This window comes from Triticum urartu, chromosome 4A (assembly GCF_056163025.1).
Source record: "Triticum urartu cultivar PI428250 chromosome 4A, HENAU_Tu73, whole genome shotgun sequence".
Lineage (NCBI taxonomy): Eukaryota > Viridiplantae > Streptophyta > Magnoliopsida > Poales > Poaceae > Triticum > Triticum urartu.
In genome coordinates, this window is record NC_141876.1 from 175430632 (window position 1) to 175444589 (window position 13958).

Consider the following 13958-nt stretch of genomic DNA (forward strand, 5'->3'; position numbering starts at 1 on the left):
GAAGACATGCTTCGAGCTTGTGTAATCTCATTCGGCAAGAAATGGGAGGAATCTCTTCCATATGCCGAGTTCTCTTATAATAATAGCTATCAAGCTAGTCTGAAGATGTCCCCCTTCGAAGTGCTTTATGGACGGAAGTGTCGAACCCCTCTGAACTGGTCAGAAACTGGGGAACGCCCACTCTTCGGTCCGGATATTATCCAACAGGCCGAAGAACAAGTTCGCATTATTCGCGAGCATCTCAAGACTGCTCAGTCACGTCAGAAAAGTCAGTATGACCGTCATCACCAAGACATGGTCTATCAACCTGGCGAAAAGGCTTATCTTCGAGTTACACCAATGAAGGGTGCTCACCGCTTCGGGATCAAGGGCAAGCTAGCTCCCCGCTATATTGGCCCATTCACTATTCTGGAAAGGCGTGGAAAAGTGGCATATCAACTGGAGCTTCCGCCGAACCTTTCTCAGGTTCACGATGTGTTCCACGTGTCACAACTCCGACGCTGTTTCAAGGACCCAATCCGAGCAGTGGATCATGAAGTGCTCGAATTGCAACAGGACCTCTCCTATAAGGAGCATCCGGTCCGCATTCTCGACCAAGCTGAACGCCGCACACGCCAGAAGGCGATCAAGTTCCTCAAGGTCCAGTGGTCGAATCACTCTGAGGACGAAGCTACCTGGGAACGCGAGGATCGCCTGCGTGATGAATACCCCGCACTGTTTCCTTCTACCTCCTAAATCTCGGGACGAGATTTCTTGTAGTGGAGGAGATTTGTAACGCCCGGATAATCTTGCTACAGTAATCCCACGCTAATCATGGCACGTCATCCCGATTACTGTTGCTAACCTCGCAACGATCCGAAACCGTTCAAATTCAAATTCAAATTACAATTAACAATAAAAGTTTTCAAAAATTAAAACAAAAATGTTCGGGGGTTGCAGAATATTGCACTGGTAATTATAGTGTAGTCAACACATTTTAAGAACTGCCTAAGTATTTTAGAATGAATTAAAAACAAAAGAGAAAATAAATAAAAGAAAAAGACAAAACCTAACAAAAAAAAAGAGGGGCAACCCACTGGGCTCCGGCCCAGCAGGCCACCAGGCCAGCCGACCGGCCCACCCCGTTCCCACATAACCCCCCCGGAACCCTAGCCCGACCCCCACTTCCCCCCCCCACTCCGAAAATATCTCCCTCCCCCCCATCTCTCCCGATTGGATCGGGAGGAGACGGCCACCCCGACGCCGTCGTTGCCGGCCCCGCCGATCGCCTCCTCGTCCTCCTCCTCGCCGGTCTTCCCCGACCGCCCCCGAGCCCGCTGCCCCGTTGCCCTACTCCCCCTCCTCCCCGTGAGCTTCCCCCTTCGCCCTCCTCTCCCCCTAGGTCGCCTCGGGCGTCGCCGCACGATGCGCTCCGGCGCCACCGTCGCCGCGCCGGGCCATCTCGCCCCCGGCCCCTCACCGCTTCCTGTGCGGCTCCCCTGCCGCTGCTCTACCTCCCCCCCCCCTGCGCACGCGCCGCATCGCCCGCGCCCCGCGCGTGGACTCGCCCGCTCTGCTTCCCCCGCTCGGCTCCACCACGACCTTGCTCCGCGCTGCTCCTCCTCCTCCCCCCCTGCTCGACGCGCCACCGCGCGCGCCCGGCGCTCGTCGCCGTGGCCACCGTGCGCGTGCGCCCCGTGCACGCCTCGCCGTCCCGCTCGTCGCGCCCGACCCTCCTCTTGTCGTGCTGCCGCGGCTCCGCCGCCCCCCCAACCACGCTGCTGGCCCGCGCCGCGGCCAACCCCTCTCCGTCGACGCCCCGGCTCCGGCCGCTCCGGCCGTCGCGGCCGACGACTCCCCTGGCCGGTGCCCTGCTGCGTTGGGTCAGGGGCTCGGCCCGCTAACGGGCGCCCCGTGGCTCCTGCACCCGCGCGCCCATGCGCCCGCACCCGTTAAGGCCCCCTGGGGCCACTGACAGAGGGGGCCCACGCCCCAGAACGCTTTATTAAAAAAAAAGGAATTAAAATTAATAGTAATAAAAATAATTAATTAATTAAGGAATTAATTAAGTTAATTAATCATAATTAGATTAATCAAATTAACTAATTAGTCTAATTGAACTGTGATTAGTTTAGCTAAAACCTAATTAACCTAAACAGTGTATGACAGGTGGGTCCCACTGGACCCACATGTCAGTTTGACCCAGTCAACTCTGTTGACTGCTGACGTCAGCATGACATCAATGCTGATGTCATTAATTTATTTTCGAATTAATTTAGTTAATTAATTAAATTCCAGAAATTAATAAAATCTTTAGAAAATCATATCTTTTAATCCGTAACTCGGATTAAAATAATTTCAACATGAAAGTTGCTCAGAACGACGAGACGAAGCCGGATACGCAGCCCGTTCGTCCACCACACCTCCCTAACCTATCGAACTCGCAACTTTCCCCCCCTCCGGCTCCTGTGCCCGAAAACGCGAAACACCGGGGATACTTTCCCGGATTTTATCCCCCTTCACCGGTATCACCTGTTACCGCGTTAGGGCACCTCTAACGTCGTTACTTGTCATGTCATGCATCACTATGCATATGCTTGCTTATATATTTATTGTTTTCCCCCCCCTCTTCTCTCGATAGACACCGAGACCGACGCCGCTACTACCCAGTACGACTACGGAGTTGACGATCCCTCTCTCTTGCCAGAGCAACCAGGCAAGCCCCCCTTTGATCACCAGATACCGCCTACTCTTCTCTATACTGCTTGCATTAGAGTAGTGTAGCATGTTACTGCTTCTCGTTAATCCTATACTGATGCATAGCCTGTCCTTGCTACTACTGTTGTTACCTTTACCTGCAAACCTAATGCTTAGTATAGGATGCTAGTTTATCATCAGTGGCCCTACATTCTTGTCCGTCTGCCATGCTATACTATTGGGCCGTGATCACTCGGGAGGTGATCACGGGTATATACTATATACTTTAAACATGATACATGTGTTGACCAAAGTCGGGTTGGCTCGAGGAGTACCCGCGAGTGATTCACGGATTGGGGGCTGAAAGGACCTTTGTCCCGACGGCCCTCTGTGTGGATCTTTGTGGCGGAGCGACAGGGCAGGTTCCGACCACCTAGGAGAGAGGTGGGCTTGGCCCTGTTCGGCGTTCGCGGACACTTAACACGCTTAACGAGATCTGGGTATTTGATCTGAGTCTGGCCATTTGGTCTATACGCACTAACCATCTACGCGGGAGTAGTTATGGGTATCCCGACGTCGTGGTATCAGCCGAAGCTTTCGTGACGTCAGCGACTGAGTGGCGCGCGCCGGATTGGACTGGAAAGCCACTAGGCTAGGTCTGCTTCCGGCCGCGTACGCAACGTGCAGGTGTGCAAAGGGCGATGGGCCCAGACCCCTGCGCCATAGGATTTAGACCGGCGTGCTGACCTCTCTGTTGTGCCTAGGTAGGGCTGCGACGTGTTGATCTTCCGAGGCCGGGCATGACCCAGGAAAGTGTGTCCGGCCAAATGGGATCGAGCGTGTTGGGGTATGTGGTGCACCCCTGCAGGGAAGTTTATCTATTCGAATAGCCGTGTCCCTCGGTAAAAGGACGACCCGGAGTTGTACCTTGACCTTATGACAACTAGAACCGGATACTTAATAAAACACACCCTTCCAAGTGCCAGATACAACCGGTGATCGCTCTCTCACAGGGCGACGAGGGGAGGATCATCGGTTAGGATTATGCTATATGATGCTACTTGGAGGACTTCAGTCTACTCTCTTCTACATGCTGCAAGACGAAGGCTCCCAGAAGCGTAGTCTTCGACAGGATTAGCTATCCCCCTCTTATTCCGGCTTTCTGCAATTCAGTCCACTTATAATAGCCTTATCCCAGTTGATACCATTGCATACATATGTAGTGTAGCTCCTTGCTTGCGAGTACTTTGGATGAGTACTCACGGTTGCTTTCTCCTTCTTTTCCCTCTATCCCTTCTACCTGGTTGTCGCAACCAGATGTCGGAGCCGAGGAGCCAGATGCCACCGTCGACGACGACTCCTGCTACACCGGAGGTGCCTACTACTACGTGTTGCCCGCTGACGACGACCAGGAGTAGCTTAGGAGGATTCCCAGGCAGGAGGCCTGCGCCTCTTTCGATCTGTATCCCAGTTTGTGCTAGCCATCTTATGGCAACTTGTTTAACTTATGTCTGTACTCAGATATTGTTGCTTCCGCTGACCCGTCTGTGATCGAGCTCTTGTATTCGAGCCCTCGAGGCCCCTGGCTTGTAATATGATGCTTGTATGACTTATTTTATTTGTAGAGTTGTGTTGTGATATCTTCCCGTGAGTCCCTGATCTTGATCGTACCCGTTTGCGTGTATGATTAGTGTACGGTCAAGCCGGGGCGTCACATATCTGGCACCTGGAAGGGTGTGTTTTATTAAGTATCCGGTTCAAGCTGTCATAAGGTCAAGGTACAACTCCGGGTCGTCCTTTTACCGAGGGACACGGCTATTCGAATAGATAAACTTCCCTGCAGGGGTGCACCACTGTAGCGACCCGACCTCAGACGGTCAAGTCTCTGTGCTTAAGTGTCATCCCTGGATCAGTATGCTGACACACACAGTACTCGAGGATTTATAACAGAGGTAAATCACATGTATAAAATAACACAAAATATTATTACCTCAATCCAAATAGCGGAAGTAACAAGGTTGTGGATTCCCATCAACACCAACGGCAAAGTTGAGTGTAGAAATCGTAACCCAAACGTATCACTTACTCATCGTAAGATTTCCTGCAACATGAGACATTGCAGCCACAAGGGTCAGTACATTGAATGTACTGGCAAATTCACACCATAGGATAATGATAAATAATAGCTATCACTACATGCATATTTGGCTGGTGGAAAAGCTCTATGGTTATAATGTTTTTGCGAAAAGCCAATTTTTCCCTACTGCAAAGGAATATAACTTATTTAACTACAAAGTTGGTTGAAAAATATTGAGAAGGTTCCTCCAACTCAATCCCAAATTAACATCAATAACCGAACAAATTATTTAAGTAACGTGATGAGATCAATATGATAACCCAAGTACCAGAGACTCAAGATGTCCATAACTGGGGACACGGCTAACCATGATTAGTTTGTACACTCTACAGAGGTTTGCGCACTTTTCCCCACAAGACTCGATCTCCTCCGTTGGATTTCTCGCACTACATGGTGTTTGAGAAACGGATGACCGAGACACAGTCTACTTTTACTCCGGGCAGACCATACCAAACTTACATCCATCTACCTGTTGATCCACGTCTTCAAGAGCTCATGCGACCTACTCAACTATGCTAGAGCCCATAATAGCTTGTGGCTGCACACGGAAGTTTCTAGCATGAAAATATCTCAGTTCCCTTTGATGATCTAGGTGGCGGACCTTAAGATGATCACACGGGTACTCCGGGATATTCTAGGACAACACTGGGTTCACTAGGTGCCCGACAAGCAATCCACCCAGATGTGTATTAAAGTTGCCTCCTTAAGTTGAACCATTAATTAGCAATCTCACATCTGTCATGGATTCACTCACCCAAACCACGTCTACGAGCATAGCATAGCAGTATAAGCAATACGTAGAAGTAACTCCCAAGGGTTTGATATAAAGGATAATAGGTTCTACCTCATCAACTACTTCCCAATACCCACATGTTATCAATCCTACTCATGCAATGTTTGAGGGTGAAACTAATGCATAAAAACTGGGTATGAAAGGGATATGATCAAAGTGTGAACTTGCCTTGTACTGTTGATGAAGATGATTCGCACTCATAACACTTGATAGTTCTATTCGTCACACTCCGTTCAATCTATCGTGAGCAAGCAATAGTAACACACATAAGCAATCACTCAAAAGATCGGGAAGAACGAAGAAGATAGTTCGGAAAACATCAAAACCAACAAATAACTCTTGCAACATAAAACAATTTATAATAGTACCAAAATTATGTGAATTTTGCCTTATCAGAAAGTTTAAAGTCAAGAGCTTCGATTTGCAAAAAGAATCAACTAAATCGGAGTTATAAAACTCAAGTTATGAACAAAAGAAGTTTCAATACATATCTGTTTGAATTCAAATTTTAAAACTTTCAAAAACATGTTTAGGTTGTTTTACTGGATAGAGGAGATCGTAACAAAGAAGTGGGCGTTGGTTTCATCTAATTTGGATGAACGAGTAAAAAGTTATGGCTATTTGAAAAATCAGGGCCAAGCTGTTTTACGGAAGAAAAATAGCTACAGCTAAAAGAATTTTAGGTCTTAAATACAGAGACTAATTGGTAATCTAATTATTTTATCATACTAATCTAAAAAATACTAAACTACGGAAGTATAAAAAAAATAAAAAAACGAAGAAATATACCTTTATAAGGTGGAGAAAATACGATTTCGGAGAAAGAAGACAACTTTCACAAGTCACGCCAGAGAGGAGAAAAAATAATATTTTTCTTAAATCTAGTCAAACCAAAATATTGATTTAACCCGAATCGGATGCTTTTTGGAGGCTCTATGGTTCTATATTTATAGGTGGAAAAGAGATTTAGGGGTCAAAGGCTAGGCAATGTGGGACTAAACGTAGACGTAATTAAACGAAACAGAGGGAACCGCATGGGCTTGAAGCCTTCGGCCGCCGCACGCGTACACGGGCTGCAGTTTTTTTTAACAAAAATCGGCCTAATTAAAAAAATAAAAATGTTGGCTGGGCCTGGCCCATTTAGGAGAGAGAAAAAATGAGGCGCCTGCTAACACTATGCTATGCGTGTGGGCGGTATATAACTATGGGCCGCATGTACATTTATTATTATTTTTAATAGAAACAGAAGAAAAACCGAATAAAGAAAATAAAATAAAATTATATATATGCATATTATATGTCAAAATTTTCAGAAAAAGATTTTCTACAACATGAACATTTTTATAGTGTCAGATAAAATCCACGAAAATTCAAATAAAGTAAAAAGTGCTACTGCCCTAGTAAAATCCAGTAAACATCATTTAAAAATACCAAAATTAATTCAAATTTATTTCTCTCCAATTTTCTGATGTAGGGAATCATGTTACCCTATTTTCCATATATTTTTATTTTGGAAAATATAGTAATTTGAATAAAATCCAAATAACTCCAAATGGAAAATAATTTCAAAAGGACTCTGAATTTAATTATTTTAAAACTTCCAACTCATATTTCATATATTTTGAAGAAGTCATATTATCTTCTCTCGCGAAAATCATTGAGTTGCTTAAAGTTTCTGAATTTGAAAATAATTCCAAATGAAATTCAAATATTTTCAAATACCCTTTTCATTTAATTAAATGGAAGAAGTCATGATCTTCTCTCTTTGGTTTTGTATTTGAAAAGAATTTGAATCACGGAGATCAAAATGAAAATGAAAGTTTGGGAAAGTCCTTTTATTCCCTCTCATTTAACTTTCAAAAGGTTTCGAGTTTCACTCAATTTCAGTCAATCAATCAAGCAAGCAATCAAATCTATCTATTTATATAACATTCCAAAATTTAGAATTTTTGGATGTTACAAACCTACCGCCCTTAAAATGAATCTCGTCCTCAAGATTCGGAGAGGCTAGAAAGAAAAAGGTTAGGTTTGGGGTCGTCTCAAAATCCATCGATCGTCTCCGGGGGGGGTCTGGGGTGCTAACACCCTTAGAAACATGGTAACGGTTCCATGTAAACTCATATACTCCATCCTTATTGTTGACAGTGTCGGTCTTCCCAGATCTCGGGAAATTCCATCTCTGGGCTCTTCCGATGGTGGCATAACCTTTACCACAATTCTTTTGTCCTTTTTCTTGGTAAGGTTGTTCCGAGACTGGGTCTTCTTAACTGACAAGTCGGACGCCCATACTAAAAAATTATCGACATCTCATGGTGGTCAACCATTTATGGCTTCTCCTGCAGGAAATGGGTCTAGGCTTCATTCTCACCGTATGTCCTACGATTGGCAACAGCTGCCTTCTACAAGGGAAAATGATTATAACATTCTAAGGTTTAAACAAGGCTTAATATTGTCATCTCTCTACTATAGGTAAGTCACTCAGATTTACCATCCCATATAGCAAGGCGAATAATAAGAGTAAGTCGGTATGGTGATCAATCCATCCCGCACCCAAATCATTACCTTGTACATGGTTTAGCGAATCCTGCATTACAACACTCGGTCATCCTCTCAAGCACTGCAGAATTTTTCTTGTCGACGAACTAGGTTCGGATAAATCCATTGATTCTGCAAGACAAACAAATATCTATCATTCCTTCACAACTCTCAGGTTTTGCGTTACTCCTATAAGATCGTCTGTCGGTAAAAGTCGTAACTTCTTCCAGGGTTTTTCCTTTAGCAAGAGTGTGCTTGCTTCTTGGCGGGTCCTGGGGCCTGTGGGTTATGGCCCATCTCATCACTTGTAAACCTTGAACTCATCATCGGGGGCAACTGATCGTTATTCCAACTTCCAGCTCCCTAGCATTCTTAAATCCATCCAATTGTACTATCTCCCTTCCTTCTATTGGCACCAAACTAAGACATGATTACTCCGACTCATCATGGAGTTAAAATTGCTCCTTATTACCAACATTATACCTCCTCTATATCCAATAGTACTTCATCCCTTCATACTCTTGGGGTATTCCACATATCGAGACAAAAGTCGTACGTATTTTGTCTGAAGTCCACTCCGTGGAATATCATTATCCTTTCCAGGGGTCAAGGGTTCTCACAGGGTACTACCGCCCTTAAAATGCACAAATCTTCCATAGACCATATTTCTCATATCCTCAAAAATGGTCAAAATCCTTCTTCATAGAGTAACAACTCATAAAACCCAAATCTTTACCAATGATGCTAACTTTATTGATTCTCCAATGATTACAATCTCTTGCTTTTCCATTACATGCCTCAACTCAACACCTCAATATAAAAGAAAATGTTCTCACTTGTACTACTATACTTCTCACAGACTCAACTATTTATCGTGAGTCTCCTTCTCTTTGGGACAATCTCTAGCAAAGTGCCCTGCTTCATTACAACGAAAACATATTGCTTCTGACAAATCTCGAGGTTTACTTTTTTTGGCAATCCCTGAAGTAGTGCCCTGACTCCTTGCACCTAAAACAGGTGATATGACTCAGGTCCTTCCTCGTATCCAATCTACTTCTCTTCCTAGACTTTTTCGCTCCAATCAGGGCTTCTCTTTCTTGTGGGTCATACTCTACTTCCTCTGTCGGGAATTCTACTAGATCCCCATTCATACAATTCTGGGAGATGTGTCCTCCTTCTCCACATGAATAGCATGACTCGGTGCAGGGTTTAATCGGTTTTTCTTTGGGTGTGTCCCCGACATCTTCCTTCATCACGGGTTCTTCTAAAATTTCCATAAGGGCTCCTTTCTTTACTTATTTCTTCTGATGTATGGTTCTTCGTACCATGGGGTAAATGTGACACTGAGCAGGATAGTGGGTAGTCCCTTTACACAAGAAACAAGTAATCTGCCTAGTTGGGCATTCTTCAACTGGGTGACTTCCTTCAAAATTAGGGCATTCATCCTTGTGTTCTTTATGGGTGTGTCCTATTTCTCCACAAATCTTGCATGCACAAGATTTCTTCATATCCTTTCCATAAGGCTTCAACTTCTGGGACACAAGATGAGATCTTTGCAGAGTCAACTTAAATTCTTTCCAAGTGGTTACTCCTTGCCATCCATTCATGGTTTGGTACATCCTTCACCAAGTAGCAGCACCTCTTTCAAAGCACTGAAGAGCTTGCTGGGTCATATCATTTCCAACTATAGGGTTATTCTCCATGTGATCCTCCATGTTCTGAATCCATCGGCCTGTCTCCAACTGACTCATCGGTCTAGAAAATGCATGCTCATCTCCATTCATCCTCTATTGGGTCCATGTGGGTTTGGGTGAGATAAGAGAGATAGAGAGGGATACACACAATACAAACAATGGTTTTGAAAAGACATATTTTATCTATGGCTGTCAGAAAAACATCAAACAAATGACAGCTCACAAACGTCGCATCTAACGTAGGCATATAATAGGGGTTGGGTGAGGGAGTCCTGGATTAGGGGGTCTCCGGACAGCCGGACTATATCCTTTGGCCGGACTGTTGGACTATGAAGATACAAGATTGAAGACTTCGTCCCGTGTCCGGATGGGACTTTTCTTGGCGTGGAAGGCAAGCTTGGCAATACGGATATGTAGATCTCCTCCCTTGTAACCGACTCTTTGTAACCCTAGCCCCCTCCAGTGTCTATATAAACTGGAGGGTTTAGTCCGTAGAAAAACAATCATACCATAGGCTAGCTTCTAGGGTTTAGCCTCTACGATCTCGTGGTAGATCAACTCTTGTAATACTCATATCATCAATATCAATCAAGCAGAACGTAGGGTATTACCTCCATCAAGAGGGCCTGAACCTGGGTAAAGATCGTGTCCCCTGCCTCCTATTACCATCCGCCTTAGACGCACAGTTCGGGATCCCCTACCCGAGATCCGCCGGTTTTGACACCGACATTGGGTCTTCTAAAGGTCAATAAATCTTCAAAGTCATCAAGCTCTACGAGTCTTGTTCATGTCTCCGATGGCTTCTTTCGATCGTGCTTGTCCTTCTCAAGTTCTTTTGCCAGATCATTCCTGTTGACGTGAAGTCGCTCGTGACGTCCTTTAATATTCTGGAGTTGCGTTCCAAACTTCTGGTTTCAACATCCTTCGCATGAACCATGGTCCTACTGTCCTTCAGTTCCTGACGAATCTTTGGTATCTCGAGGTTTTGCTCCTCCAGCTTGGCTACTTCAGCTTCTTGGACCTAAGTTCTTCACGAAATGATTCCTTGTCTAATACGGCTTCCTGGAGCTCCATCTTAAAATTCTTGATGTGATACTCCAGATCCTGGTGATACACCAGCTAAGGTTAAAACTTCATCTTTTGCTGATAGATGCTCCATCAGCCTTCTACCATCCAATCCTTCTGAAGAAATGCATGCTTAGCTCAGCTCGGTGACCATAGTATCAATGGCGATGACATCACGGATAACCGTGTTTCTGCCCTTGTCATTCCCATGAGCTATCTTCCATAGTTGATATCTCCTGCCTTAGGGTTTTCTTCACAAAACTTTGAGTTCTCATGCTCCATGTTCCGGTCTTTCTCCGATACACCTTGATCTCGGGTATTGACGGCTTCCATAGTCAAAAAAATTCCAATAGGGTAGCCTTCCTAGGTCATACAAATCTAGAAATTCTACAGGGCCTTCAAATTCTCCTAATCTTCGGAGTCTTCAACCGTTGCAGTTTCCATTATTATAATGCACGGTAAAATCTTCTTCATTCCGAAGTGGTCTTAGTTGTCCGATATCTTGTACTTCTTGGAGTGGTCTCATCAGTTGAATTTTCGTGTGATCAAAAAGGGGAAAGGGTATTTGGTCTCACTAAAAAGGAAATATTTTGATAAAGCTCAGAAAAGAGGAGAGGTAAAAGATCTTTTGAAAATGAAGTTTGTAGAGAAAATCTTTCCTATGGGCTTGCCAGTTTCTAGGGGTCATGTCCTACAGTCAATATGTGCTCTGATACCATCTTGTAGCGACCTGACCTCAGACGGTCAAGTCTCTGTGCTTAAGTGTCATCCCTGGATCGGTATGCTGACACACACAGTACTTGAGGATTTATAACAGAGGTAAATCACATGTATAAAGTAACGCAAAATATTATTACCTCAATCCAAATAGCGGAAGTAACAAGGTTGTGGATTCCCATCAACACCAACGGCAGTTGAGTGTAGAAATTGTAGCCCTAACGTATCACTTACTCATCGTAAGATTTCCTGCAACATGAGACGTTGCAGCCACAAGGGTCAGTACATTGAATGTACTGGCAAATTCACACCATAGGATAATGATAAATAATAGCTATCACTACATGCATATTTGGCTGGTGGAAAATCTCTATGGTTATAATGTTTTTGCGAAAAGCCATTTTTTCCCTACTGCAAAGGAATATAACTTATTTAACTACAAAGTTGGTTGAAAAATATTGAGAAGGTTCCTCCAACTCAATCCCAAATTAACATCAATAACCCAACAAATTATTTAAGTAACGTGTTGAGATCAATATGATAATCAAAGTACCAGAGACTCAAGATGTCCATAACCGGGGACATGGCTAACCATGATTAGTTTGTACACTCTACACAGGTTTGCGCACTTTTCCCCACAAGACTCGATCTCCTCCGTTGGATTTCTCGCACTACATGGTGTTTGAGAAACAGATGACCGAGACACAGTCTTTCAGAAACATTAACTCTTTACTCCAGGCAGACCATACCAAACCTACATCCCTCTACCTGTTGATCCACCTCTTCAAGAGCTCATGCGACCTACTCAACTATGCTAGAGCCCATAATAGCTTGTGGCTGCACACGGAAGTTTCTAGCATGAAAATATCTCAGTTCCCTTTGAGCCTGGGTGGCGGACCTTAGGATGATCACACGGGTACTCCGGGATATCCTAGGACAACACTGGGTTCTCCAGGTGCCCGACAAGCAATCCACCCAGATGTGTATTAAAGTTGCCACCTTAAGTTGAACCATTAATTAACAATCTCACATATGTCATGGATTCACTCACCCAAACCACGTCTACGAGCATAGCATAGCAGTATAAGCAATACGTAGAAGTAACTCCCAAGGGTTTGATATAAAGGACAGTACGTTCTACCTCATCAACTACTTACCAATACCCACATGTTATCAATCCTACTCATGCAATGTTTGAGGGTGAAACTAATGCATAAAAACTGGGTATGAAAGGGATATGATCAAAGTGTGAACTTGCCTTTTACTGTTGATGACGATGATTCGCACTCATAACTCTTGATAGTTCTACTCGTCACACTCCGTTCAATCTATCGTGAGCAAGCAATAGTAACCACACTTAAGCAATCACTCAAAAGATCAGGAAGAACGAAGAAGACAGTTCAGAAAACATTGAAACCAACAAATAACTCTTGCAACATAAAACAATTTCTAACAGTACCAAAATTATGTGAATTTGGCCTTATCAGAAAGTTTAAGTCAAGAGCTTCGATTTGAAAAAAGAATCAGTTATATCGGAGTTATAAAACTCAAGTTATGAACAAAAGAAGTTTGAATACAAATCTGTTTGAATTCAAATTTTAAAACTTTCAAAAAAATGTTTAAGTTGTTTTACTGGATAGAGGAGATCGTAAGGAAGAAGTGGGCGTTGGTTTCATCTAATTTGGATGAACGAGTAAAAAGTTATGGCTATTTGAAAAATCAGGACCAAACTGTTTTACGGGGAAAAAATAGCTACGGCTAAAAGAATTTAAATAGTAATCTAATTATTTTATCGTACTAGTCTAGAAAATAATAAACTACGGAAGTATAAAAAAAACGAAGAAAGATACCTTTATAAGGTAGAGAAAATTCGATTTCGGAGAGAGAAGACAACTTTCAGAAGTCGCGCCGGAGAGGAGAAAAAAATATTTTTCTTAAATCTAGTCAAACCAAAATATTGATTTAACCCGAATCGGATGATTTTTGGAGGCTCTATGGTTCTATATTTATAGGTGGAAAAGAGGTTTAGGGGTCAAATGCTAGGTAATGTGGGACTAAACATAGACGTAATTAAACGAAACAGAGTAGAACCGTATGGGCTTGAAGCCTTCGGGCGACGCACGTGTACCCGGGCTGCAGTTTTTTTTTTACAAAAATCGGCCTAAGTAAAAAATAAAAAGGCTGGCTGGGCCTAGCCCATTTAGGAGAGAGAAAAAAAATGAGGCGCCCGCCGCCACTATGCTACGTGTGCGGGCGGTAAATAACTATGGGCCGCATGTATAGTTATTATTATTTTTAATAGAACAGAAGGAAAACCGAATAACGAAAATAAAATAAAACT